The sequence below is a fragment of the Panthera pardus genome, unplaced genomic scaffold (genome assembly GCF_024362965.1).
Source record: "Panthera pardus isolate Hobbes unplaced genomic scaffold, ASM2436296v1 HiC_scaffold_8, whole genome shotgun sequence".
Taxonomy (NCBI): Eukaryota; Metazoa; Chordata; class Mammalia; order Carnivora; family Felidae; genus Panthera; species Panthera pardus.
In genome coordinates, this window is record NW_026527013.1 from 98,554,451 (window position 1) to 98,582,429 (window position 27,979).

The following is a 27,979-nucleotide window of genomic DNA, read 5'->3' on the forward strand; positions in this document are numbered from 1 at the left end:
TTTCTTTCTTTCTTTCTTTCTTTCTTTCTTTCTTTCCTTAAGTAGGCTCCACACCCAGCATGGAGCCCAATGCTGGGCTAGAACTCACAACGCTGAGACCAAGACCTGAGCTGAGATCAGGAATCAGATCCCTAACCAATGGAGCCACCCAGGTGCCCCACTTTTCTATTGTTTCAAAACCATCTCATTTCTCCAACACTTGAGGTATATCCTATGGATGACTCATATCCATAAAGCATAAACTACACACTGGTATTGCTTTGACAATGATGTTATAACCAATAAAAAAGGCCACCCTTGCTCTCTTCTCCTGTCACCCTGTCATTCTCATTTACAGGATATCTGAAGATTTCAAAAATAGTTGGTCATCTGTGAATGGTGGTTAAAATACTGATTGTTCCTATTTTTTTCCTGCCTTAAACAATGTCCATCCATAAATTATACCTGATAGAATACTTATGTAACCAAACTTTATATCTGATTTGGAGAAAATGGCTCAAAAGTATATTCTGATTCTGACTGTGGGCACTGTGGAATGAGGTAGCAATTTCACACATATGCAAAAGGCAATCTAAAGAGCTGCGAAATACAAAGGGCCACTGAGGCTATGTATCTAGTAAATTCATGAATAGAACACATTTAAGAGTTGAGTGAATGTGTCAACCTTAAATTATCCCCTCATGCATGCATAAAAATCTAAAAATTCCGTTGGAAAATAAATCTGTAACAATAAACCTTAATGGTTGAAAATAAAAGTAAAGCCAACAACCAACAAAACTAAAAGACAATCGATGGAATGGGACAAGATATTTTCAAATGACATATCAGATAAAGGGTTAGTACCCAAAATCTATAAAGAACTTTATCAAACTCAACATCCAAAAAGTAAATAATCCAGTGAAGAAATGTGCAAAAGACATGAATAAACACTCTTCTGAAGAAGTCATCCAGATGGCCAACATACACATCAAAGAATGTTCAATAGGGGCCCCTGGGGGGCTCAGTTGGTTGAGGGTCCGAGTTCGCTCAGGTCATAATCTCATGGTTCGTGGGTTCGAGCCCCACATTGGGCTCTGTGCTGATAGCTCAGAGCCTGGAACCTGCTTCAAATTCTGTGTCTCCCTCTCTCTCTGCTCCTCCCCCACTCACACACCGTCTCTCTCTCTCTCTCTCAAAAATAAATAAACGTTAATTTTTTTTTTAAAGAAAAGATGCTCAACATCACTCATAATAAGGGAAATACAAATTAAACCACACTGACACACCACCTCACACCAGTCAGCATGACTAAAATGAACAACTCAGGAAACAACGGATGTTGGCAAGGATTTGGAAAAAGGGAAACACTTTTGCACTGCTGGTGAGAATGCAAACTGGTACAGCCACTCTGGAAAACAGTATGGAAGTTCCTCAAAAAATTAAAAATAGAGCTACCCTACGACCCAGCAATTTTACCTCTAGGTATTTACCCAAGGACACACAAATGCTGATTCGATGGGGTGTATGTATCCCAGTGCTTATGGCAGTGCTGTCAACAATAGCCATATTATGGAAAGAGCCCAAATGTCCATCGACTGATGAATGGATAAAGAAGATGTAGTGTATATGTATATGTATATGTATATGTATATGTATATGTATATGTACATAGAGAGAGAGAGAGAGAAAGAGAGAGAGAGAGAGAGAGGGAGGGAGAGAGACAATAGAACATTACTAGTGATCAAACAGAATGAAATCTTGCCATTTGCAACAACGTGGATGGAACTAGAATGTATTATGCAAAGTGAAATAAGTCAGAGAAAGATAAGTATCATATTGATTTCACTCATATGTGGAATTTAAGAAACAAAACAGATGACCATAGGGGAAGGGAAGGAAAAAAATTAGATAAAATGAGAGAGGGGGGCAAAACATAAGAGACTCTTAAATACAGGGAACAAACTGAGGGTTGCTGGTGGGGTGTTAGGTGGGAGGATGGGGCTAAAGGGGCGATGAGCATTAAGGAGGGCACTTGTTGGGATGTGCCCTGGGTATTATATGTAAGTGATGAATAACTAAATTCTACTCCTGAAACCATTATTATACTATATGTTAACTAACTTGGGCTTAAATAAAATTGGAAAAAAACCCAAATATTTTGGGGGGAAAGAAAAAAGTAAGCCATATCCTTCCAGGAAGAGATGGAAACATTTTTAAACCATTTGTTAAACATTTTTAAACCATTTTAAACCATTTTTTAAACCAATTAAAATTGATCCAGTGTCCAAAATTGTTTGAAATAATGACAGGACTACTTTACCTTATAATGAGGTCTAATCTCAAAGTTTATGGACTCCCTGTCTCTGATTTTTCTCCTTCTTCTTCTTCTTCTTCTTCTTCTTCTTCTTCTTCTTCTTCTTCTTCTTCTTCTTCTTCTTATTTCTGCTTCTCTGGAACTTTCTGGCTGTCTTTCTCTTTCTTTTCCTCCACTCCACCACAGAAATGAAACATGAAATATATTCTTATTTGTTGGCTCTGTTGAACAAAACATGGATTTTTATTAATTGGTTACCCTGAAATGTTTCAAAGGATTTTCTCAAAATACACATATTTATTTGTATTTTTAACTCTTTTACTATAAAGAAAAAAAAACAATGTTATCAGACTCTTAATGGTAGTTAATCATCTAATTCAACCTGATTTTATATGACCTTATTTATATTTTACAAGTTGGAACATTAAGAAACTACTTGAACAGTTCAGCAATTTGGCAATTTATCTCCTCAACATGAGCCTTTAGTGAGAGAAAAAGCTTGAGTTACAAATGATTATGTAATATGAAGGATGTCAAAGTAATGAAGGATATACAGTACCTCTAGGCAGCTGATGATATTTTATCTTCTATTGCTTTTAACCCATATGGTAAGAAAACCGTAATAAAAAAGGTATGTGAAAAAGAGACTATTAAGTATAGTTCACTAACAGAAGATGAAAAATTAAATTGAACTTTAAAGTACATTGAAAAAAAGTTTATTCACTACTGTTATTAGATCACTTCTTGCAAACTGAGGAAAGCAAAGCAAAGAATTACCCGAAGGCTCCATGACAAATGGACATACAGCTAACTCTTTAAAATATTTATGAATCATCCTTTATTCACTTCAGACCAGTATTCAAAATTTGAATACACACACATACACTTGCAATAATAAAAAATTCAATCTAAAGTATCGATTTGGAAATCTTTCAAAATATGGTAGGCAAACGCAAGAGGCAAAGAAATGGTCTGGGTAAGCCTTAAGATCTTGTTCTTATAGGGGAGCATTAAAATATTGAAAGCTTTCTCATGTGCTAATTGGTTTTCTTGCTAAAAACTTAAATGGAACCATAATCTCTTTCTTTCACTATCTTCCCATAAATGAGTTAAACTTATATTTGATAGGCCGTATTTTCAGAAATCATCTGGTCAAAAAATGTGAATTATGTTACCCTGTTGGTTTGCAAATTGGCCCCCATACATGAAAGGCAAGGACAGACAGAAGACAGAGACGGAAAAAAGATTGATAAGTGGTGATTTTTATACACAAGCAAACTTACATCAGAGGCTTGTCTGGAGCGGCCACAAGAGGAGTAGCTCTCCATGCCCACCTGCCAGAATCTTAAAAGTTTATGGGGTGCCTGGGTGGCTCAGTCAGTTAAGCGTCTGACTTCAGCTCAGGTCATGATCTCACAGTTTGTGAGTTCCAGCCTCGCATAGGGCTCTGTACTGACTGCTCAGTGCCTGGAGCCTGCTTGGAATTTTGTGTCTCCCTCTTTCTCTGCCCCTCCCCTGCTCATGCTCTCTTTTTCTCTCTCTCTCAATAACATTGCTCTCTCAAAGCTGTCCTTGAAAACGGCTTTCACTGTGAGAAAAGAGGGCAGAAGTACATTTCAAGGACGGGGAGGGAGGAGGTGAGGAGTCTCTGATTGCTGGGTCCAGTTTGCTGGTCAACAGGTGGTCATGTCCTCTTGATGAACTCATATCTTAAATAAAGGATTTCACCTGAATACTTAGCAAATGCAGGAGAGCAAGGACCTGGAGGTCACAAGGGCACCGCTGGCCACATAGCTCTATCCATTCATCACTAGCGTGAACGGCACCTCTCTGGAGGATAGACAGGGGCAGTGTATATTTCTAGTTCCAGAGAATACTGTAGCATATCATTATAAGCTCCCTGGGGAGGGATTCCTTCATGGCTCATTGCATCTCAATGGAACCAGAGTAGCACAATAACTACCTAAGTGGTATGTGTTGGAAGTGGTGTGCAGGGAGAAAAGAACATGATACTTGGTATATATCCAAGAAGTGAGAGGGCACAATCATCTTCTTTGATCCTGACTCCATCCTTATTCTGACTCCTCTGTTAGGAAGAAGGTGAAAGCCTTCATCCATCTTTAGCTTCTTGTTTCTGATGTCTACAACGTATATTGTAACTGTTGCCAAATAAGATTTAGTGTACGTTTTAGGGAGTTTTAAAAGGAAGAAGTTTAGGGGCGCCTGGGTGGCTCAGTCGGTTGGGCATCCGACTTCGGCTCAGGTCATAACTTCACAGTTTGTGGGTGGGTTCGAGTCCTGCTTCGGGCTCTGTGCTGACAGCTTGGAGCCTGGAACCTGCTTGGGATTCTGTGTCTCATTCTCTCTCTGCCCCTCCCCTCTTTGTACTCTGTCTCTATCTCTCAAAAAGAAATAAATGTAAAAAAATAAATAAATAAAAGAAAGAAGCTTATGGTATAAACCTCTATTGTTTTTAAGTGACTCAATGCTGTTAGTGGAATATTCCTCATATCTAACAGGCTTGTTGGAACATGTAAAAAAAAAATCCGTAGTGGAATCACCCAAAATAGCCAGCATTTTGGTAATATTTTTCTGTTACCTTTCATTCCTTTTGCTGTGCATATCCACATAATAACAATATTTAACATTCATTTAAAATTTACTTGTTGCCAATCACTGTATCAATTTTTTATAAGAATTATCTCATTTAACCCTTATTACAATCTTTAAAATTTTTTTTTTAATGTTTAGTTATTTTTGAGTGAGAGAGAGATAGAGTGAGGTAGGGGAAAGAACAGAGAGAGAGGGAGACACAGAATCTGAAGCAGGTTCCCTGAGCCATCAGCACAGAGCCCGATGTGGGGCTGGAACTCACAAACTGTGAGATCATGACCTGAGCTGAAGTTGGACTCTTAGCCGACTGAGCCACCCATGTGCCCCAATTCTTATTACAATCTTAAGAGATGGGCAGTATAATGACCATTTTACACATGAAGATATATTGAGGCTTAACAGGGTTAAGCAATTTGTGCAGAACCATATAGCTAGTGAATCACAGGAGCTAGTTAACCCAGGTATTCTTGACTCAGGGCCTGGGTTCTTGACCTCAATTTAATATCTCTGATCTATACATTCCTTTAGTACTAAAAATTGTGTTATTTTATACAGACTGTTTTATAATTCTTCTTAAAGTATTACTCTATAATGAAGTAAGCATAAGAAGGAAAAGAAGTGAGAAACATGTAATATATAAAATTTTCTTTCTAAGATATACAAATTATTTACATTTCACTTTTCAAATAGTCAAATAATATTAAGAGTTAGCACATGAGAAATAACTAATGAAGCACCATAAAGAAAAATATTCAGACTTGCTGGTTAAAGGCACACAAACAGTCCCAATGAATATATATTTACTTACTTCTAAATAAATACAGATAGGTTTTTTAAAGTGTTGGGAGAGCTCTGGAAGATAGAGCTATCAGGATTTAGGAACAATCTTTCTGAGGAGTGGTTATAAGAACAATAAAATACTGTTTCTAGGAAAGAATCTAGAGAAATAATTTACCAAAAGTGTTGTTACTTTCTTTTCCCAAGGTAGGTTTATTTGATTCCTAGAAACGTACGTTTGAAATAACAAGTAATGGGGAAGAACACAAAGAAACAGACACCAGTTTCACAGCTGGGGAAAAATAAAGATTTATATTCAGACACTGACGGAAGTGAATTTAAAGAAAAATAATTTATGTCTTATAATCAATGGAGTTGTACTTAAACATTTAAGTGCTTAAAATGATTTTTTAAGATCTGAAGATTTGTATTTTTGACGTGTAGATATTTTCATGGTTGCATTTTATTATGGATTGTTAAAACATATGCATTTTGGCTTAGCATCATCTTTGAAAGAAAAGCTGATGGAAGGAAATGTAAGGGGGAGGGGGAGGGACAGATACAAGGAGGCAAAAGTGAAGGGGGTTGGTGATTATAACACAATTACATGCCAAATATAGGTAATTATAGTATAAGTGGAGTTGTCTTTGGAAGTTATTCAAAAAGCATTTAAAAAATCTAAAACTATATAACAGATATCTCTGAATTCATTCTTCCAAAACTGATAGCAAATTTTATGTGAGTGTATTTATTTATTGTAGGTTCTTTGCATCTATAAAAACAAAGACAACATGCTGTAATGAAGTGTCCAGAAGACAAAAAGCAAGAGTTGCTTTATACATTGCAATCATTGATTTCATCCTAACTCACTCTTCGATTTCTAGTAAATCTTAAAATACTAATAATGCACCTTTTTTTCTGAACATCTATTATTGTTTTGGTTTGGCACAAACCGACCATCTTTAGTCATATAATCGAAAAATACATAAAACATGTCTCACTTGATATATATCCTACACAAAACTATATATGACATTCATCAGTGGTTTTAAATTAGTTTCCTTACAGGTTTTTATTCTGAGCACTATGTAGAACATATGTTGTCTTAACTGGAGAATATTTTCAAGCATTTTTTTTCCTCTTGGTTATCTTTCAATTTTAAAAGCCAACTCAGATGGCTCACATTTCTTTTCTGTGGTGTTAGAGCCTTTGGATCACTGAGGTTAATCTTCAGTTTTATTTCTTCCAACCAAGATATAATGGACTGAAGAAAAACTTGCAGAGGAGACTCTCGGGCAGATAGGAAGAAATCTGGTACATAAGAATGTTGTTGGAACCTGGGTGAAATGGGGTTCTAGGAAAGTGAGTTAGACAAGGGAGCCAGCTGCGGGCCACACCTGTATCTGGCACTGATGTATGAGGTGCATGAGGACAGAAGACTCTCTTTCTTGAAGGCTGGTAGTGACTCCAAGGTCTCAGTAGTCCCTGAAGTCTGGTAATATCACAGATTGGACACTGAATTTAGAGAGTACAGAGCTCTGGGACTTTTCATGCAGACTAAACTAATAATAGCAAACTAGAGCTAACATTTATTGAATGTTTCTAATTATATGCTAGGGGCTGTGCGAAGTGCTTCGCATAGATTAATTCATTGAAATATCACAGGTGACAAGTGTCATTATTACCCCCTTTTGACTTCTAGGAGAGTTGAGTCTCAGAAGAGTCTACTAACGTGTGCAAATATACAAAACCAGTAAGCAGTCGACTTAAGCTCACACTCAGAAAGTCTGATTCCAGAGTAGGGGAATTTAGCCACACCACTGTCTCTCTGCAAGACTCTTTAGCAACTTCTTAAAGGCTAGTAAGTTAGAAATTTGCCCAGTGTGTTTTTTTATAGTAACCATTTAACTAATTCTTGGGGCTCTTCTTTCAAATTTTGGAGCATTAAGTAGATTAAGAGGTGAAACGGGTATATTTGCAATGAGCAGTTTATGACTTGTAGGGGGTATAGGGGGAACACTGTACTACTGCGTAAATTTTTTGTAAACTTAGAATACTCTAAAAAAATAAGATCTATCAATAAAACTAAGGTAAAGTCTATGCATGCTATCTAACCCCGTTCTCAAATGCACATTGCCATCTGTCAAGATTTGTATCCAACTGTGCACATACACCCAGAACCTCTTCAACAAATGCCTCCAGATCATGAAGATGCCCTACTGTAAGGCATTTTCCCCTTCCTGATCTCCCATGGCAAATGTCTTTCTACCTTTTTTATTCTACTTTTATTAGCCTGTTTGGTATTAAAGCCAATTGCGTCTTTTCATTAGATTTTGAGTCTCTGGAATATAGAGATCATTCATTTCTTATTTATTTCTAATCCTACACCCAATATCTATACTATGCCTCTACACATGATAATGAAAATAATTATAAGCATTTTTTAAAAATTTGTGCTGGGGATATAAGCCATTATGATAAACACAACTTGACAAATTCAGGCCTTCCTAATCCTGACCTAGGTTCTTAAAATGAACTTTGAATTAGTCTTTACTTGTTTCAGTCCTTTATCCGTAGAAGCTCCTGGATGACCCTTTCCAAATGTCATTTCCTGCTCAAATATCTGTAATGGTGGTATTCCACTATCTTCTTTTCAGCCTTCCCTAAGTCTCAATCTGCTCCCCCATGAGTCTGCCATACTTCAAAAAGCTGGACCACTCAGCATTTGCTGGGTACATGTGGTTTCTCTTTTCTAGAGCTTTGTTTATGCCTGGAAATGTTCTTCCCTCTTCATTTCTACTCTTAAACCCCTATCTATCTGTTTCAAATATTATCCATAATCACAATTCTAATTTTCTCCTATGACCTTCCCCACTCCAACCAGATGAGCTCTTGTTGGAGTTCTTTTAACATATTGTATTGCTTTGGCCATTTCCTTATTGTTCGCCTGTAAAAAAAAGTTTATTTATGTTGAAAGAGAGAGAGTGTGAGCACATGAGGAGGGTAGGGGCAGAGAGAGAGGGAGACAAAATCCCAAGCAGGCTCCCTGCTCTCAGCACAGAGCCCACCACAGAACTCAATCTCACAAACCATGAGATCATGACTTGAGCCAAAACCAAGACGTGGGCGCTCAACCAACTGAGCCACTCAGATGCCCCTGTTTGCCTTTAGTTATATGTTTACACTTCCTTCTACCTTCAACTGGATTTTAACTTCTTTGTAAAAAGGGCTTATATTCTCCTCATTTTTGGACCACCTGAAGTTCCTAGCTTTGGCAGGTAGTGGGCATACAATAACCCCCATATTGGAGAGACAGTAATACCAGTTGGTAATGTACAAGCAGTGAAGTCAGGTGAACAGGGGTTCTGATCTCAGCTACATCACTCTGTAGCTGGGGAACTTGGGCAAAGTAGTTAACTTCTTTGAGATTCAGTCCTTTAACTATGGGGATGACATTTTATCTACTACACAGTGCTAATAAAAAACTTAAAAGAAAAATGTACGTAGAATTTGATTTCTATTAAGTATCCAATACATGGCAATGGCAAGTGCTTGTTTCATAAGTTTTTTTCTCTGCAATGTCTTGAATTCCTTCTTTCAAAAGACATTCCACTTGTCTATTTTTTAGCCAGACTTATGGTCACAATAATTTGCCAGGAAGGCAAAATTGGAAAAAAGATGGCCATTTCATAAGTAAGTATAATAATATAGTTACCTCTATATTTATTTATTTTGAAATTACTGTAGCACTTAATTAAATAAATTCATAAACAGTTACTCAGCATTTATTATGCATCAAACACTGTTGTAGGTATTGGGAATACAACAGCGAAGAAGACAGTCTTTGTCCTTCAGTAACTTCCATGTTAATGTGGACAGTGACCTCACAGATATTCAAGAAGCACAACGAAAAACTTAGCTATAAAATGGTGCCAAATCTGCACTGATTAGAAGCCCAAACTCCATTTCTGGGTTTACCACTTAGCTGTTACAATAAGCTTTGAGGGAGTTCAAGAATGGTTACCCAGATTTTTAACAGCTAGGAATCCAAGAAGCAACGTTGTGGAGGCGAGCTATATATACATTTTTTTTCTTCTGGGAAAAAAAATAGGGATAAATCAGACCTATGTCTTTGTGTGTAGCAGATGGAGCTGAGCTTTCTCTATTTCTACTTAAATGACCTTAAAGTAGTTGTCTGGGAGTGAAAGTTGTTCAATGTTGGCATGTCAGCAACAGCTCCCAAAACACCGAAGCCCTTCTGTTGGCAGCAACTTAGGTGAGTCCTGCCGATTGTACAGATAGACGGGTTGACCTCCCCAGGCCCCCGGTTTGCCACCCGCTGCTGGGCCGGCGCCACCCCTCCCTTGCGAGACCGGTGCGAAGGCTGCGAGCGGAGGGCCCTCCCGCGGGAGGGGCGCGGGGCGTGGAGGGCGTGGGCGGGGGCGGGGCGAGCCCCGCAGACTGGGTGCTCCGAGGGAGCTGTCAGTGTCAGGCTCGCGGAGAGAGAGGAAGTGCTGGGTCCCCGAGGAGCGCGAGCCGAGCGGCCGGCGCAGCGTGAGACAGCACATCCTGCGCGCGCCCGGCCCGCCGCCCTCTGGAGCCGCTCGAGCCTCGACCCCGCCGCCCCCCGGGGGCCGCTGCCGCGCTCGCTCGGGGAGCCCAGTGCCGCCGCCGCCGCCGCCGAGCGCGTCCAGGTAAACAGGAGGGGGGTGTCGCGCTCTCCCGGCCGCCGCCTCCGCGTCGCCCCTCGACCCTCCCAGCCCCAGGGTCGTCTGCGCTGGTAGCCGGGCAGTAGTTGGGCCGCCGCAGCCGCAGCCGGACCCCTGCCTCGGCCCCCTCCCCAGGCTCCTGCGTGCTCACGCGGCGCCCTAAGGCGGCCAGAGCCCCCCCAGCGACACCCCCCTGCTGCAGTTTCCCCCGGTAGAGCCCAGAGGCGGGGGCAGAAGAGGAGGGGTCGTGGTGTCATCACCTTGTCGCCCACCTCGCGGGCTGGGAGGGGCGTCCCAGTGTGCCCCGCCTCGGTCCGGTCCTGGGCGGCAGAAGGCTAGCGGCGGTGAGATCCGCACCCCTGTGGGCCACCAGCTGACGGCCCCTGGGGGAGGGGAAGCTGCAGAGGGAAGGGAAAGGATGCTGTTTGATTACATTTTCAGCTGTCTGCAGAGCTCTTAGATGCTGTTGCTACCCGCCAAGTCGGAGGGAGCGAATGTACTTCCAGCAGGGCATTAATTAAACACTCACGCAAGAAGATGCCAGTTTCTCTCACTGCTGCAAAAAAGTGTGGTTGGGGGATGTGTTTTCGTAAACACCTTCCTAGCCGCGTGGCTCTCCTACCCCCACTCTGGAATCGCTGTGGCCTTATAAATCTGTGCGTCGTCATCATTAGGGCAGTGATCCTAGCAGCGCTGATGGGAACTGAGTGTGCGAGAGTCTCATGACTTGTGTCTTGGTTAATAAGGTTAAGTGGAAACCCAGGATCAGGACAGGAAATTACTTTGGAAATCGGAGACTCAGCAAAAATGCAAAAGATGGAATATAGTCTATTCTGGCCTCTACCTCATCTAGGTAAGGGGCAAGAACAAATGGCCAGCCATTTTCTTGCCTGGAATGCCTTTCAAGTGTGCACTGTAGACTTATTCTAGTTCAGGGTTGTGAAAAATTGCTCCCAAATATTCCAGATTAGCAGAAAGCATAGCTGACAGTAAGGCATGGGTAACTGCAGAAGACAGCGTATGGCTAATATTAGCACAGCTATGGGTGACGGTCTATGAACATATTTTCACTGTGAAAATTATAGTGAGAGACAGCGTTAGGAAATTCGGAATGGAGACTTCAGTGCAAGTTGCATCCTGAGGGTGCCGGTGGGAATGTGATTAATACTTCCTCTGATGATTTAAAATGCCAAATTTTGTCCAGAAGTTCTTTGTGTGAGAAACAAAGGCCTTAAACTCTGCTCTTTTGACCATGTTTCTCAATAAAAATATACTCAGTCATCAAAATGTTCTCTTCACGGGAACCAACCTGCCAATGTTTTTTAAGTTCTGAGGATTCAGTGCTCCAAGAGCCATTTTTCTGTAAGATCTTGCAGCATCATCATTAGGACGTTAGGACAATATATTTTGGTGCCCAGTAGAGGCTTTGTACAGCCTGTCCAGTCTGGCCCCAGTTTTTGGCCCAGCACATCCCCTATGTCTCTCTTTTTTGTCCTTGTCTTGGGCCTCAGGCACTGATGCACCTGCTTCCTCTCCACTTGGACCTGAAGGATGCAGGCACACAGTGCCCAACTGCACAGGGATGGCTCAGCCCCTCCACACCCCCAGCCTTTCCTCTTCTACTGAAACATGTCCTGAAGCTCTTTGGTGTTTGAGATCTACATCATCAGGTATAATCACTATTAGGGATATGGACAGAGAAAAAATTTAACCCACAAGAAAGTGGGGCAATTCTTACAGTGGTGGTCCCTGGTGCCTAGTTTCTGACAAACTTCTGAGATTATAAGAAGAAGTCAGGGGCACCTGGGTGGCTCAGTTCCTTAAATCTCTGGACTTAGGCTCAGCTCATGATTTCACGGTTTGTGAGTTCAAGCTCCACATTGGGCTGTCTGCTGTCAGCACATGGCCCACTTTGGATCCTCTGTCCCCCCCTCTCTCTCTGACCCTCCCCCACTTGTGTGTGTGCATGTGTGTGTGTGTGTGCATACACGCGCTCTCTCTCTCTTTCTCTGTCTCTTTCTCTCTCTCACAAAAATAAAATTTAAGAGGAAGTCAACCAGCATTTGTGTCATCATGCTTTGTGTCTGAGAGGGCTCTGTCAACTTTCTTACCAGCCCTTCTACTTCCCCAAACATTTCTTCCCAAGTCTACATTTAATAAATAAGCCTTTCCTTTTTTTTTTTTTTAATTTTAGTTTAGAAAGAGAGAGTGAGAAGGTGTGAGCGCACATGGGGGAGGGGCAGAGAGAGAGAGAGAGAGAGAGAGAGAGAGAGAATCTTAAGCAGGTTCCACACTCAGCACAAGCCCCATGAGGGGCTCAGTCCCACTACCCTGGGATCATGACCTGCACCGAAATCAAGAGTTGGACACTCGGGGTGCCTGGGTGGCTCAGTCTGTTAAGTGTCCGACTTTGGCTCAGGTCATGATCTTGAGGTTCGTGGGTTCAAGCCTCGCATTGGGGTCTGTGCTGATGGCTCAGAGCTTGGAGCCTGCTTCAGATTCTGCATCTGCCTCTCTCTCTGCCCCTCCCCCACTTATGCTCTGTGACTCTCTGTTGCTTAAAAATGAATACATGTTTAAAAAAAATTTTTGAAAAGAGCTGGATACTCAATGGACTGGTGCCCCAATAAGCCTTTTCCTTGACTCCAGCACTGAGTCAGGTAATTTTTGGGGATTCATCTTGGATACTTCTCTGTCTGGTCTTGTAAAATACATACCAAGTCTTCAAACCATGTCTCTCAACACAGACTGTGCATGGGCTTCATCCAAAGTGATTTACCTAAATGGGCTACTGATTCTTTCCATCACCTGTTTCTTTCTATAACTTAACCTAGCCTCAGATGAAAAGGTCTTTTGCAAAGCTAAGTATATCCTTCATCATTTTGTTTGCCTTACATTTTGCTCTGTCAAGTAAAGCAAAGGTTAATAATACACTGAGCAGTTTCCTAAATGTATTACCTTACCGAAACATTTGCTAAAATGCGTTGAGCATTTGGCCCGGGCATTGGATTTTACGTTACTTCTCCATGTATTAATTTATTTAATCCACAAATATCTTATGAGTTATATATTATTTATAATCCTGTTTTACAGATGAGGAAACAAAGATACAAAGATGCCAACTAACTTTTTTGAAAATTGCTCAACTGATAAATTATAGAGGCAGGATTTGAACCCTAGGCAGTCTGAATCTATTCTTCCATACTACAGAACAATTATATTGGTTAATTTTCATATACTGAATACCAAGCTCTTTTCTCATGTTATTTCATTTTAATCCTTATATGAATCCTATGAAATAGATGTTATTGACCATATTTTATAGATGATGTGACTGAGTTCAGTGACATATTCAGGGTTATAGATAATCAATAGCAGATGCAGGGTTCAAATCAGGTCTGTTTGACTCCCAAACCAGAGCTCACCCAGTTTTGCTAGCATCCCCTATCAGAAACAAGAAAAAGGTGAACTCGTCTGTCTCTTTCAGGTTTGCTACCTAACATCCCTAAGGACCATTGTCATGTCCTTTAAGCCTCAATGGTGGCCATACTTTTTGTCAGCAGATTGATAACTATGGATGATATGGCAAACTCAATGTAGCACTATAGCTCTTCTGAAATCGAGTACCAATTTGGTTCTCTCTCCTTAATGAAATTAGGTAATTACCCATGATACTTTGTGGATCCCAAGTGCCATGTAAATAGTCATTTCCTTGATCAGGGATCCCTTTTACTAGAAAATGTTGTGACTTCTACACCCCCTATAAAATGTGAGAAAATGTGTTCTTTGGGGAACTTTGCTAGGACAATGAACTTTTAGGGTTCACTTCTTTTGAGAATTAAGTTAATCTGACTCTCATTTTATTTCTTTGAAATTTATAAACTTTTGCCCAGATCCATGTAAAAAATATTCCTCTTGATTAAGAACTTTTCATAGATATCCTGGGCTGATTTTCTTTGCTTCCTCTCTACAGAAAGCCTGGCACCAGAATGTCAGAGTGAAGCTTGCATTGGAACATAGACACTACTGTCCAGGTGCAAACCCTGAGGAGCCCACATGTTCATAAAGCATCTCCTGATTCTTTGTTCAGAGGAGGCTTCTTAAATAGGAGTCCTAGGCATTGTGGAGAGCGGACACATGATGGTGTTCTGGTGGTCACCGAACCCGATAATACTGATGCAAAATTTAATGCATATGTATAGAAATGCAACTTTCTGGTGGCAAGGGGCGGGGTGTGGGATTTGTGACCAAAAAGAGATTAAGAACCACTGGTTCAGAGGCACAGTTTAGAAGAGGGGCTAGGAGCTGAATGTGTTGAAAACAAGGCAAAACTATGCTATGAGCACCAATCAAGAAAAAAATGTTTGTAGCTACCAGAGCATTGTTGACATTTTGCTACCAAGGCATTTTGAAGGCGGGGGGGGGGGGGGGGGTGGCACCAACTTACACTAATGCACGCTGCAACCAAGTGAGATCTTCAAGAATGGCAGGAAGCCTTAGCGTTGCTTGCCATCCATTAGGTACTTACTCTGTTCATGTTTAGGTTCATCAAATCATTCTAACAGCCCTGTAAGACTGACATTTTTATCTTCATTTGACAAACAAAGAATCTGATGCTTGGAAACATGAAGCCACTTTGTCAAGGCCACCTGAAACCAGTTTGTGGGAAAGCTGGATTTCAAATGCAGGTTGGCCAGATTCCAAAGTTTGTTTATTCTGTTCCCATCGTATGTCATTGTTTTTCTATGTGGGATGCCAAAAAATACCGTTTAGTGTAGCTTTTCATTGTGGCAAGACAGAGAGTCCCTCAAGACAGAGAGTCCCCCACGTGCTGATGGGAAAAGCCTAAATGTGTTATCAAAAGAGAACAAGAAAATTAGACGTCTCTCAGTGTACTGGAGAATAAGCAAGTCCTGCTTTCCCTTGAGGTGTGCTAAAGCCCCTACATTTAATTCTCAAGTGTCACTAGGTATCAGGCTGCACACAAAATGCATAGCGGTTTACAACGAGGACAGTCCAGAAAGTTGACTTTGCAGGAGTGGATATAAACCAAGACTGTGTTCATTGCAAAGATGAATTTATTTCAAAGCTGAATTCGAAGCTGCTCAGTGTTCTGGGGCTTAGCTGATATAGTGACTGTGTCATGATCCAGAACACTAACTTGGCACTAAATCTTGGGAGCACCTCTGCTTACCAGACAACCTACATACCCTTTAGTTTTTTGTTCTTATCAATCCTGAGATCCTCACAAGCAGCAGTTTTATTTCCAAAATATTACTGAATCCCTAACATTTCTATCCTCACCCATATTTTTACTATACTCTTAAAGAATGACCCATTGTTTTTATTTTGGGGGCACAAACCAGCTAATGCCATCAGTGTGGCAAACACACAAAGCAGAAATTTATGTTGGAGTCAAGGGCATTCTTTATAATAAAATAATGAGTCTCTGGCACTACACAGGATGATTGCACTTGATCAACAGATCTGCCTGGGAAGCAATACCAGTGTGCTTTATTATGCTTCAATTTTTTTTTCTTCTATAACCTCTAAAGATTTTTAAAAATTCTGCTGCTCTCTTATGCTACACATTTTAAGTTGGCATCTAACTGTTTTCATTGTAAACTTGAAGAATCACAACGAATGTGATTTCCAGAATATTGTAAACTTGGATATTTAAAAATAAAATGATGTAATTCTTTGAATTCAATTACAATCTAAATACTATCTCAATCTCTCTATAAAAAATACCTGAAGAAGCTCCTCAACAAAAGGGTATATTTATACCTTGTGGTCAAGCATCATAGTCGGATTTGGGGCTTCAAGTGTCACGGGTTTTTTTTCCCCTCTGGTAATGGGGAAGAAAGGCTTTTGCAAAAATGGAGGTGGGAAAGGAAGCCCTGAATGATTCTAAATCACAGGCATGTTCTCTGATAGGTCAGTTTCTGGAAAGATTAAAGACAGAAGCTTCAGATCTGGAAACTAAAATGTCATTAGTTCTTCTCATGCTTGCACAGTCCTTAGAAACCCTTGATGGGCACCAGGGGCACACAATGCCAATTATCAGAGCATGCATTTATTTAGCACATGTGTTGTATGTTATGGGTCATTGTAGGCAGTGGCCGGGAGTTAGGTCCTTGGCCTTCTGTCTGTGTGGTTCAGACTCAAAGTGGGCAGGGCTGGAAGGACCTGCAAAGTCCCATCTCCTGCCCTGAGGCTGTCTTTCCCCTATGTAGTGATTTACAGAAGAAATTGACTTATTCTAATGTGTTTCAGATCAGTGTTTCTCAGCCAGGGGTGATTGTCCACCCTAGGGACATTTGGCAATGTCTAGAGGCAATTCTGGTTATCAAAACTGGGGAGAGTGGCTACAGGCATCTAATAGGTGGTGGTCAGGGCTGCCGCTGAATATCCTACAATGCACAGGACAACTCCTGTGACAAAGTATTATCCTGCTCAAAATGTCAATAGACACTCTGTTTTTTTATTGAATATTTCCTGTTGTAATTTAAGTCCATTTCCTTGTTTGGTCTTTTACAACATAAGAGTACAACATCTAAAAGACAGCATAAGACAAAAGAAAGAAGAAGCCAGATATCTCACTTAAGCTATGTGAGCCTCAGTTTCTTCATCTGTGAAATGGGGATAATGATACCTGGCTTGCAAAGTTATTATAAGGATTACAGATAATGAGAAAACAGGGTTCAATGCATGTTACACACTCAGTGTGTGGAAGATGCTTCTTATTATCCAGCAGCAATTATATCATTCTCTAGCCTTCTCTTCTCAGGGATATGTGTGATCTTGCCTTCCTTTGAACCAAAGGTATGCTTAAAAAAATTTTTTTTTTATATTGAATTGTACTACTTATATGCATGCTTCTTTCCCCCACTACACTCCAGGCTCCCTGAGATACCCTTGTATCTTTCAGCTGAGGGTCTTACACATGGTGGAGGCTCAAGAAGCTTTGTTGATCTGAAATACTAGCCAGAATAAATCCCACTTAATTTTCTTTTTATTATAAGATTTAATTCTTTCCCCTTGGATCACTTTAATGTGTTTAGTAAAAACAGTCACTTCCTGAAATGTAGTTTCCATTGCACGTCTGGGCCCAATTTGAATGTAGACTTGGTAATGCCTAGAATTCTGGAATCCTTGCCTTCCTGAATTAGGATCATGTGGAACATTTCTGCTGTGAGAAAGGGATCTTGAAAGGGACAACTTTTCATTCTAGAAATGGCAGGCAGGATGGTTTGAGTCTTCTGTTTCTTTTATGAGCCCCTTGGGCTAATTTTTTGATCTTTGGTTTGGTGTCTTTGGTTTCCTTCCAGTGGGAGAAAGGGAGATTTTGATTCATTTGTCAGATTTCTATTTTATGCTAATGTCTAGAGTGAAGCCAAGAGTAATGTGTATATTTTAAATAGCCCCAATGAGTAAATGGTGACACAGTACTGTATAGACTTTGCCTACCATCAATTTCCCTTTTAGAATGCAAGCTAGATGGTCTACTCTGACCTGAAATAGTACCCATTTCTTTGTTTAACAAGCAGAAGATTTTAGTAATTGAAATGGAATGAAGTCCACTCCTTTTAAAAGCAATTTAGATCCTGTGAGGCACATATAGAGGCCTTTACAAGTTTATCTAGTTGTTGAGTGTTACAGTGAGCCCATGCTTGGAGGATGACCATGGGATTGTGTCTCGGAATCAGCTTGTGGAATTTCAGTAGTTGGTGGTTTGGGTGGCTGGAAAGTTAGTTAGCAGGCCCTGTGGGGGGATGTGTGTTTTGACAGTGTCCCCTTTTAAAATGATGGCACGTCTCCCGTTTCACTGTCTGCTCCACTAGTATCAAAATAGCAAGGGGTTGTGGGAATTGGTGTGTATTTTGTGGAAGAAAGAATAACAAAAAACTTCTCTGCCTGTTTCCTTGAAAAGTGTGACTTTGTTCACTCTCAGAGGGTATAGGTTACCGCTGATTTGGAAAGGTGATCTTCCCTCTTTGAATGCTTTCAGACTCAGAGGAAAGTGAGAATCTATTTACATAAGTTAAAATGCCAAACTAAATCTCCCAATGCAAATACGGACCACCCAGGGACATGGTTTGGGGTTTCCAATACAGATTTTCTTGCTTCCTCTTTTAAGCTTTTTAATATTTTTCAAATGCTGCTGAAAAGTAATTGGCATATCAAACAAGGATGAAATCCCATATCCCTGTAGATTTTGAAGGGGAGAATCATACCCATTTTCTTTGAGAACTCCTTGTTTTAAAAATTAAAAAGTATGAATAGCTAAAATTGAAAGAACAACAAGTTGTAGGTTTTAGTTTAAAATAGATGGAAAAGTCAGGTTACAAAACAGTTGTAGGGGAAAAGGAAAATACTTTCTTCAAATGTTCCCTTTCCCTAGTACATTCTGCCCAGGCAGAGCCATTTACCTGAGTAAAATGGGCAGAACTTTGCTTTGGGGATAAGCCAGGGAATTGGAAAGATCACCTCTTAACATTGCCAATACCACCTCTGCCTTCCCCAACCCTGGACAGGTACATCTGGGCAGCACACGGAAAGAGTATTTTCTAAACTCTCTGGGGGAAGATTCAGAATGAAAGTTGCTTTAACCGGGACACATGTTCTGGTGACCGTGTGGTTAATAATGACAATTAGTCCTTTCTTAGTCTTTATGCCTGTTAAAGAAAAAGTTATTCATACACTTGTTAAAGAAATGGTAAGGCAGGCTTTTTTTCAGGGGGACTATTCTGATAGATGTCTAGACCCCTGCACTGGAGGTTTGCAGTAGGGGAGAGAGATTGGGATCAACTCTGAATACACTAAGGAAAAGTGGGATTTATAGCCAAGGAGCAGGGTGGGGGTCAGTAGATGGAAAATTACTAAAAGGAAACATCCAGGGTAAGGGGAGTGGAATCAGGATAAGCCAACCTAACAGGATTCTTGCTGAAGGCAGGGGAGGTGATCAGACACCACTTGGAAGATGGTAGGGGATGAGGAACTTCATCAGATATCAGTTTGATATTGGTGATCAGATATTGAGGGTGGAGGATTCTGGCTAAACTGACTTAGCAGGACTTTTGCTAAAATGGGACTCTTGAAAGCATGCCAAGGGATTGAGGCCAAGTTAAAAAAGAGCTTGGAGGAGACTGACTACCATTTGGTCAAGGAGAGAATCCTTGGCACACCCTCTCAGTGGGCATTCCATAGCGAAGTGCAGGTGGGGATGATAAAAAGGGGGTACTTGCAGTTACCAACACTAAATCCAAAGGTGGAGAGCAATGAGAATGCTGGATCATTGGAGTGGATTTGGGCCACAGGAGTGTATTTATCGGGTTAGGTTGCATCACAATGCAGTAACAAACAACCACCAAGCATCAGCAGAGTAACCCAACAGAAGATTTTTCTTGCTCATGTTACATGTCAGGTGTGAGCCAACAAGGGGCCCCGTTCACCAGACCCACTCAGAGACCCATGCTGAGAGAGGCTTCTTCTTGATATATATTGCCCCAATCTCATACATGGTCACTGACAGAAGCAAATCAGATGGCCCTGCCTGGCTACCAACGAGTTGTTAGGTAGAGTTTCAGAGTGGGGGAACAGGAATTTTTGTGATTAACCTAAATGACTATTAAAGGGGTGAACTTTCCTGGAAAAAAAAAAAAAGGGGGTGAACTTCCCTGGGTTCTGCCTATTCCTGCTGCTAACCACAGTTTCTAAAAGGCATCCCTAGGAAGCTCACTGACATGCAACCCACATGTGGTGGTTTCAGTATTCAACTTTAGTTGTACCTGAAAGAATGCTCTTATAGAGTATGAAATTCATTAGAATGATTTTAGCCTCATGAGTAATAACAGCATTCTGGAATTAGTGAGCTTCCAAATCTAGATTTTACTAATAATGAATAATGAGTACAACTGAATGCTTTGTGGGTGCATGAAAATGAACAAGGTATAGACCTTAGGGACTATGGGACTGATGTCTAATCAGGGAAAAATAGAAAAGTTTAATATATATATAACATGTGGATATGTGTTACCACATACCTCACATGAGATAAAACATGGTAAATACCTAATAGAGGAATAACAAAGTTCAAAGAAAGGAAGTGATTAATAACTAATCACTTCTTTGAATAATCACTTCTTTGAATTTTCAAGCTCACCAGACACCAATGTCAACTAGGCAAAATCATTAATATTTTATCTTCATCTTTATTTTTTGTTCTTGGGTCTGATCTGATCTGATCCCAAAACAAATCACAACAGTGGTCAAGAGGCAGTATGAGATCCTGGCCTCTGCAGCTGGAGTTCAAATCCCCGCATTGCCCATTACTATCTGTGTGACCTTGACAAGTTATTTGGCCTCCCTGTATCTCATTTTCTCCATCTATTAAACAGGAGTGATAATAATAGTGCCACTTCCTAATATTGTGGTGAGTCTGAAAGAATAAATCCTACTTAATTTTCCATTTCTTATATGATTTAAATTTTTTTCCCCTGGATCATTTTGATGTGTTCAGTACAAACATTTGACTTCCTGAATGTGTCATCCGTTGGGTCTCTGGGCCCCAAATGAATGTGGGCTTGGTAATACTTGGGATTCTGGAAGCCTTGCCTTCTGAATCAGGATCCTATTGAACATTTTTGTCTATGCCCAACAGAGCAGTGCTGGGCTCTGGGTGAGTACAACATAAGGGTCAGCCTGCATTTTCCCTGGCTTGTGAGGCAACCTTAGTCTAGAGACTGTTGTTTAGAGTATCAAGTTGGCTTCCATTCTTATCTTGGAATTCAGGTCTACTGAGGACACATTTCCTAGCCCCCCTCCTTCTATCCCCAGCATTTCAAAGCGATGTAAAATTAAAATCTACTGTGATGCAAATCCATTGTGGCTAAATCATGCAAGCATTCTGTGTGTTTGAGTCCAGAAAATTAAAAGGTGCAGGAGCTCAAGACTCATACCACAGGTAAAGGTTTAAAGAGCTAGAGGCTGGTTGTGATGGAGAGGAGGTTGTGTGGCTCATCTTGGCAGATGTACACCTTTTCTCTCCTCTGTGGGTTTTTTTTTTTTATCTTCCCTTCCCCCACCACTCCTTGAGTACAGTGTGAATGAACTTGACTGAATGCTGCAGAGAGCCTGTGGGTTGTAAGCAGGTGAAAGTGTGGGCACGAGGACTCTATTTTTGGCAAGTAAGTATGAGGGACACCTCTCTAGCCCAAACTTCCAGGGAAAAGGAAAGTTCATATCAATATAATGCAGAACCTTTGATTGACTCAAGTTAAAAAAAAAAAAAGAAAAGAAAAGAAAAAAAGACTGGGCTACCTTAATGGTAGTGAGAGTTCAAGCATGTCACCAGGAAGTGAGGATTTTCTGTGAAGAGATTATTCTACCAATGAGAGGCCAGACCTGGATTTAGTAATCTCCATGTTATTTTTTCTCCGGATTTAAGAACCTGTGATTTTATGTACTAGAGAGAGCTTTGCATCACTCTTATCTCTGGCCAGGTTTTGCCATTCACTTGGGGCAGCATAAATAAGAGGGCAGATGCCAAACTGGAAACATAAATGTGACAATCCGTGTCTACTTTCTTCCCCATGGAATTGTTCAAGTTGTAACATTCAATCATTCATTCTTTCATTCAGTTAAACATTCCTTAAACTCCTGCCAGACACTGGGAATGCCATAGCAGTGTCAGGGCGGGTGGAAGGAAATTTAACAGCTTATGACAACCATTAAAAACAAACACAAAATGTTTGCATCTAGCTTCATTCCAAACTGGCCACATGATCTTGCAGATGAGGGCTCACTCTTTCATTTGTTCATGTATTTGTTCATTGAGTAATCTCTTAATGTGCCCTGATAATATTCAGGATTGGCTCTATCCTGCTAGCAGCAGAGGCTAGAAAATATATCATTTCAAAGGCATATGACAGAAATCCCCAACTACCATTTTCTTTTTACAGCAAGAAGAAAAGCAAACTAGGAGCCTACTGGGGTTGGGGGCGGGGTAGAGTCCCCACCCTAATGCTTATCTTATGCAAAGAGCTTATCACAAATGCTAAAGTGTCTATTTTGAGCACTTGATTTCTCACTTTTTCATCATATACAGTAAAGGTGTGATATGGAAGGGAAGTGTTAATTCTAGTTGTTTGCATTGCTTAACACATTTGAATAGATTGGATTGGCTTCACATGGAAATGTTTGATTTTTTTCCCAAGACCCTTGCAGGTTTTAAAATAGATAACTTGATTCTGAAGGGAGGCAGGACCAAAGAGCAGAAAGAATTGATCTCAGTTATCACCTGAGAATGTAACACCCAGCACAAACCTTTCCTGCTTGTCCCTCATTGCACCCCTGCCACCTTGAACCCATTTGACCTTAGCCTATAGTCGAATGAAACTGTTTGCCATTCCCCGAAGCTCAGACTGCTACCTCCTGTGGCTGTCATTTTTCTCATGCTCATCTCCTTCCTCTGGAAATGCTTCCCCAGTTCGCATCCTACCCATGTTTCCCTGTCTGGTTCTCATGTCCCCTCCTTCACTCACTCTGCTCTACTTCCTACATGCCCTCCTTGTGCTTTAAACCTTTATTACGCACTTAGCCCACTGTCCCTAGCAGTGGAACTGCCCTTTTCAGATCCTACTATATGTGGGGAAAGAAACATAATTTTCTTTCTACGCTTCTAGGTTCTTCTTGGCTGAGAACCTTCCCTCCACCCCCTCCCTCCTCTGCCGCTAATAAAAGACAGATTAACAGGAGGAAAACAAAACAATTGTAATAACTTGTATACCTCCTGTATATATGGGAGAGACCCTGGAAAACTGAGTAACTCTCCAAAATGGATTAAGCCACCACCTTAAGTACCATTTCCAGTTAAAGGCAAAAGATGTTGAGGGTGGGGAGTCAGGTATGGGAGGTCACCAAGAATAAGCGTGTTATACAGATTTAAGTCCATGCTTTCTTCACTGATAATAGTTCCTAGAGACTGAATCGTCCTCTTCTTCCTGCAGAGAGGGAGAACCCTCACAAATGCAAACTTTCCTTATAAATTGAAGTGTCTCTTACAAAAGGGTAATTTCTACTAGGTTTTTAGAGCTTCTTCTGTATCTGCTGCTTCTTAAAAGTAACGCGCTTCAGGGGCGCCTGGATGGCGCAGTCGGTTAAGCGTCCGACTTCAGCCAGGTCACGATCTCGGGGTCCGTGAGTTCGAGCCCCGCGTCAGGCTCTGGGCTGATGGCTCAGAGCCTGGAGCCTGCTTCCGATTCTGTGTCTCCCTCTCTCTCTGCCCCTCCCCCGTTCATGCTCTGTCTCTCTCTGTCCCAAAAATAAATAAAAAACGTTGAAAAAAAAAAAATTAAAAAAAAAAAAAAAGTAACGCGCTTCATATAATCCTTATGCCAAAAAGGCATATTTTGGGGTGAGATGTTCTGTTCCCCTTCACGTGTAATAAGCTTTTTGCGATAAATGTAAGTCAATCATTTGTGTAAGCCTGACAGCATCCAGGATGGTGCTTTGCTTCACTGGGGCTCAGTGAGTATTCATTAAATTACATTAACATAAAGATACATTTAGCATCCAGGAGCCAGCTACTTGGACTTCTTGGCTCTTAGTAAATTAGAACATTTAAAAAAAAATTTTAATGTTTATTTTTGAGAGAGAGAGAGAGAGAGAGAGAGAGAGAGAGCAGGAGAGGGGCAGAGAGAGGAAGTCACAGAATCTGAAGCAGGCTCCAGGCTCTGAGCTGTCAGAACAGAGCCAGATGCGGGGCTCGAACTCAAACTGCGAGATCAGGACCTGAGCCAAAATTGGACGCTTAACTGACTGAGCCACCTAGGTGCCCCAGTAAATTAGAACATTTTGTTGATTAGTGTGCTTCTGTCTCTGGGGAACCTTGCCCAGATAACCAAACTATTCTCACATCTCCTTCCATCAGGAAAACCATCCCATTCTTCCCCTCCACCCTCCGCTTTTTCCTATAGAGGGTCACTGTGCAGGGACCAGACAGGTGGGGAGAAAACGTGCTCTGATTTGCCAAGGGTTTTGGGGTCAGGTGGCTGTATGTGCATATGCATGTAGGTTCATGCTCCTGTGCTAAGAACACGACGAGCAGGCGACACTCTTGGGCATCAACACTCTTACCTGCAAGTTAGCTGTTGCACTGCAGCTGCAGAGATGGAGCCACCATCAGGGCCAGTCAGCAGTCAGCTATACACACAGTCAGGATTCAGGTCTTGAATTTTAGTTCTGAGGGTCTAGATATTAGAGTGTTCTTATGTAGCCAAAATTCTTGAGCAGTCTAGTGATGAATTCACACAACCCAGTGCAAGTATAGACTATATATTAGGCAACAAATATAAATTGTCCACTTAATGACTGGCAAGAGAAACCTAACTTCCCATGTTAGGATCACAGTGCCCTCACTTATAGGTCAGTGATCTGAAATCTGAGAACTCAGGTTCTTAGGTCCTTGGTACCCAACCTGGGCATGGTTGGGACAGTACTAGCCAAAGAGTATTAAGGGTAATCCTGGATGCTTGGTCCAGAGACCCAATCATGTAATACATTCAAAAGAACTGGGGAAGGGAGGCAGACTCTAGGTGTGGCAATCATATGGCAATTAAAGTTACCGGATCACGGCAAAAGGGTTGAGAAGGAGGGTGCTGAGCAAACCTAGGAGAATCTCAAAGCCAATGGACCTTTGACACTTTACAGAGAATGAGGCTGGGAGGAGAGGAAGGAGCTCAAGCAGACACATTTTCGAAGCCAATTTTGTTCCTTCATTCAACAAATATTTATTATGAACTCTCTACCTTTCACTATTCTAAGTATTGGCAATACATCAGTGAACAATACAGACAAAATCTCTGCCTTCATTGGAACTTAAATTCTGGGGGAAGGCACAAACAATGAAGGATACTTAATTAACTGTGGTATAGAATATGTTAGGTGGTAATACACATAGTGAAGAAAAATAAGACAGTAGAAAAGACTTGAGAATTCAGGTGCAATGAGGGGAATAGTTTACTCTTTTGAAGAGGGTCATCAAGTAAGGCCTCAAGAAGGTGAAATTTGACTTATATTTTGAAGAAGCCAGTTGTTCAGAGACTTTAGTATCAGGCAGAGGAACTAGCAAATGTGAAGTCCCTGAGGTGGGAGTGTACCTGATGTATTTGAGGAATAGCAACAACCTCTCTGGAAATGAGATCTGAAAGGTAATGAGGCTGGTTCGTGTCGGGCCATGGAGAGTGTTGTAGGACTTTGGCTTTTACGCTGACATGGGAGCCATTGGCAAGCTTTATTCAAGGAAGTGACATGATTTGGCTTGTGTTTTGAAGAATTACTGTTGTAGCTGAGAATACACTGCAAGGCAGAGGGAGCAAGGGTAGGAGGTAGGAGACCATTTCAGAGGCTTTTTCAATAATAAGGATGAGAGATGTTGGTGCTTTGGACAGGGTGATGGCAGGGGAGGTGGTGAAATCAGGCTGATTGTGGAAGGGTTTGGAAAGTAGAGCTTGAATCATTTGCTGATGGTTCGGATATGGGATTTGACAGAGATATGAAGGATGGCTCCAAGGTGTTTGGCCTGAGTTAACCGGAAGGCTGACTGAGGAGTTGCACTGAACTGAAGTGTGGAAGACTGAAGGTTGGATGTACATGGAACCAGAGCATGGGGAGCAGTTGTCATAGCTGATGTTTCAAGATGGTGTCCTGATGCAACTGTACTGAGCCTCCTGATGGATGCACAGAAGCAATTTTGTCAACCGACCGGAGAAGCATGTCCTTTTCCCTGGACATACTACGGAAAACCTGAAAAAAAAATCACACCTATTTTCCTATCATTTCAAATACATTTTCCTTTAATTATAACAGTTTTTATTGTTGTTCACTACTAATTATGTGGTGGTTCTCCATTACATTTTGCCATCCCTAGCTGTGATGTTTTGGTACTGTCATTATGGTTCTAACTTGGGTGATGTCCTGTGTTTTAAGATAAACTCTAGTTGAACTCTCAGACAGTGATCAAGCCATATTTCCATTATTTCCAAATTCTTGGAGTGTACCTGCTATCATCATCTCCCATCACATGTAATGCTACTCAAATTGGGACAGTCACTCATATGTCTCAACTCTGCCACTTCCCAAGGCTAAGACCGGGTGACACAGATCTAATCTGAGTGATGTTCAATCAAGAATGGTCAGGATTGGGGACAGCTTAATGGGTAGAAAAGGAGATAGGTGTGTCCCTGTAAGTTACTACTTACATTGGATATTTTGTTACGCCTTAGTGTGGTCTTGAAAATTGAGATATAATTCTTCTTTCTCTTTAATTCTTTCTGCCAAATTGGTTTTCTTCAAAAGCCAATACATACAAGCCTGCATCCTATTTTCACTCAAAGAGACAGATGGTTGAAAGTGACTCTAGCTAAAATTTTTTTTTAAGTCTTGAAGTAAAAAATACACATGAATATCAGAAAGGTTTAAGCCTTTTAGGGCTGGTTGAGAAATCTGTTGTGAACACTGACTGCCTCATACCACCAAGTTCTGTCTTCACATACAGAATGCTGTGTGCAGGGCCAGGCTTGGGATTTTGCAGCTAAGCTTTTCAGATGGGTATTTGCTTTCTAAAAGGAATATAAAAGTTGTGCTGATGGGACAAATAGCAAACTCCCAAATCCTAGGGTCATTCGGCATTTATGCTGACACGTCTGCAGGAAATATGTCATGGTCCTGCATTTCTGGCAGTATTGATTTTTCACACTCTTATGGACATTCATGGGTAACTGGAAAAGCGAGTTAATCTTTCTAAGTATAATTTGTCTTGATGTGCTTGTGCCTTGAAGTATCCAGGGATAGATTTTTTTTTTCCACTTTCTTTCTCTGGTAGATTTAAACAAATAGAGCTGAGCTTGCTTTGGTCATTCTATGGTAGGCTTTCCCACCCGTGCTCTGCAAAGGGACTACAGGTTCCATGTGTACTTGGATATTAATCTCTTGGCTCTCAGGATAGGCAGAGCCCAAGTCAGTCTCTTGTGATGGTGAAAAGCTTTCTCTGCATACTCGAGTGTCCTGTACAAATATCATCATGATCTATGGGTGTCCTGTCATGCTAAATGTTGGCTGAGAATGGACAAAGGTAGAGAATACTTTATAATTTAAAATCTGCCATTTTTAAAATTGATGTAGTTCAATATATCTCAAATGCCTTTAACTGCAACTAACAATAATAAATAATATTCAGACCTAAAAGTGAGTATATGTATGTCAAAACAAGTTCGATGAAACAGTAGTTTCCCTTACCATGTAAAACTGCTCCCTGCACCTGCCAGCTGACTTGATTTTGTAACTCACCAGTGAGTTGCAACCCATGTCTAAAAAGGCTCTTGTAGTGTGTATTGCAAGCTAGGAATGAAATACCTGGTCTTGTACTTGTTCAAATCCTTCCATGTTTCCCTGCTGCCTCAGAGAAGTTCAGACCTCCCGAAAGGATGGCATAGCAGCCCTTTGGCTGTAGGGTGACCAACTTGTCCAGGTTTGCCTGGGGGTTCCTGGTTTTAGCACTGCAGGTCTTGCATTCAGAGAACCCCCT

General features: G+C 41.1%; 1 protein-coding gene across 5 annotated transcripts in view; it reads left to right on the forward strand.

Annotated features, from left to right (window-relative positions):
• The first annotated feature begins 9,840 nt into the window (after positions 1–9,840).
• DYNC1I1 (dynein cytoplasmic 1 intermediate chain 1) overlaps positions 9,841–27,979 on the forward strand; it is a 313,409-nt gene continuing 295,270 nt past the window's right edge. For 2 of the 5 annotated variants that reach the window (XM_053896694.1, XM_053896697.1), the window contains exon 1: positions 10,150–10,377. The gene's annotated coding sequence lies outside the window, so the exon portion shown is untranslated. Of the gene's footprint in view, positions 9,960–10,149; positions 10,378–27,979 lie in introns of those variants that run through there. The other 3 variants (XM_053896696.1, XM_053896698.1, XM_053896695.1) reach the window with 2 other exon arrangements.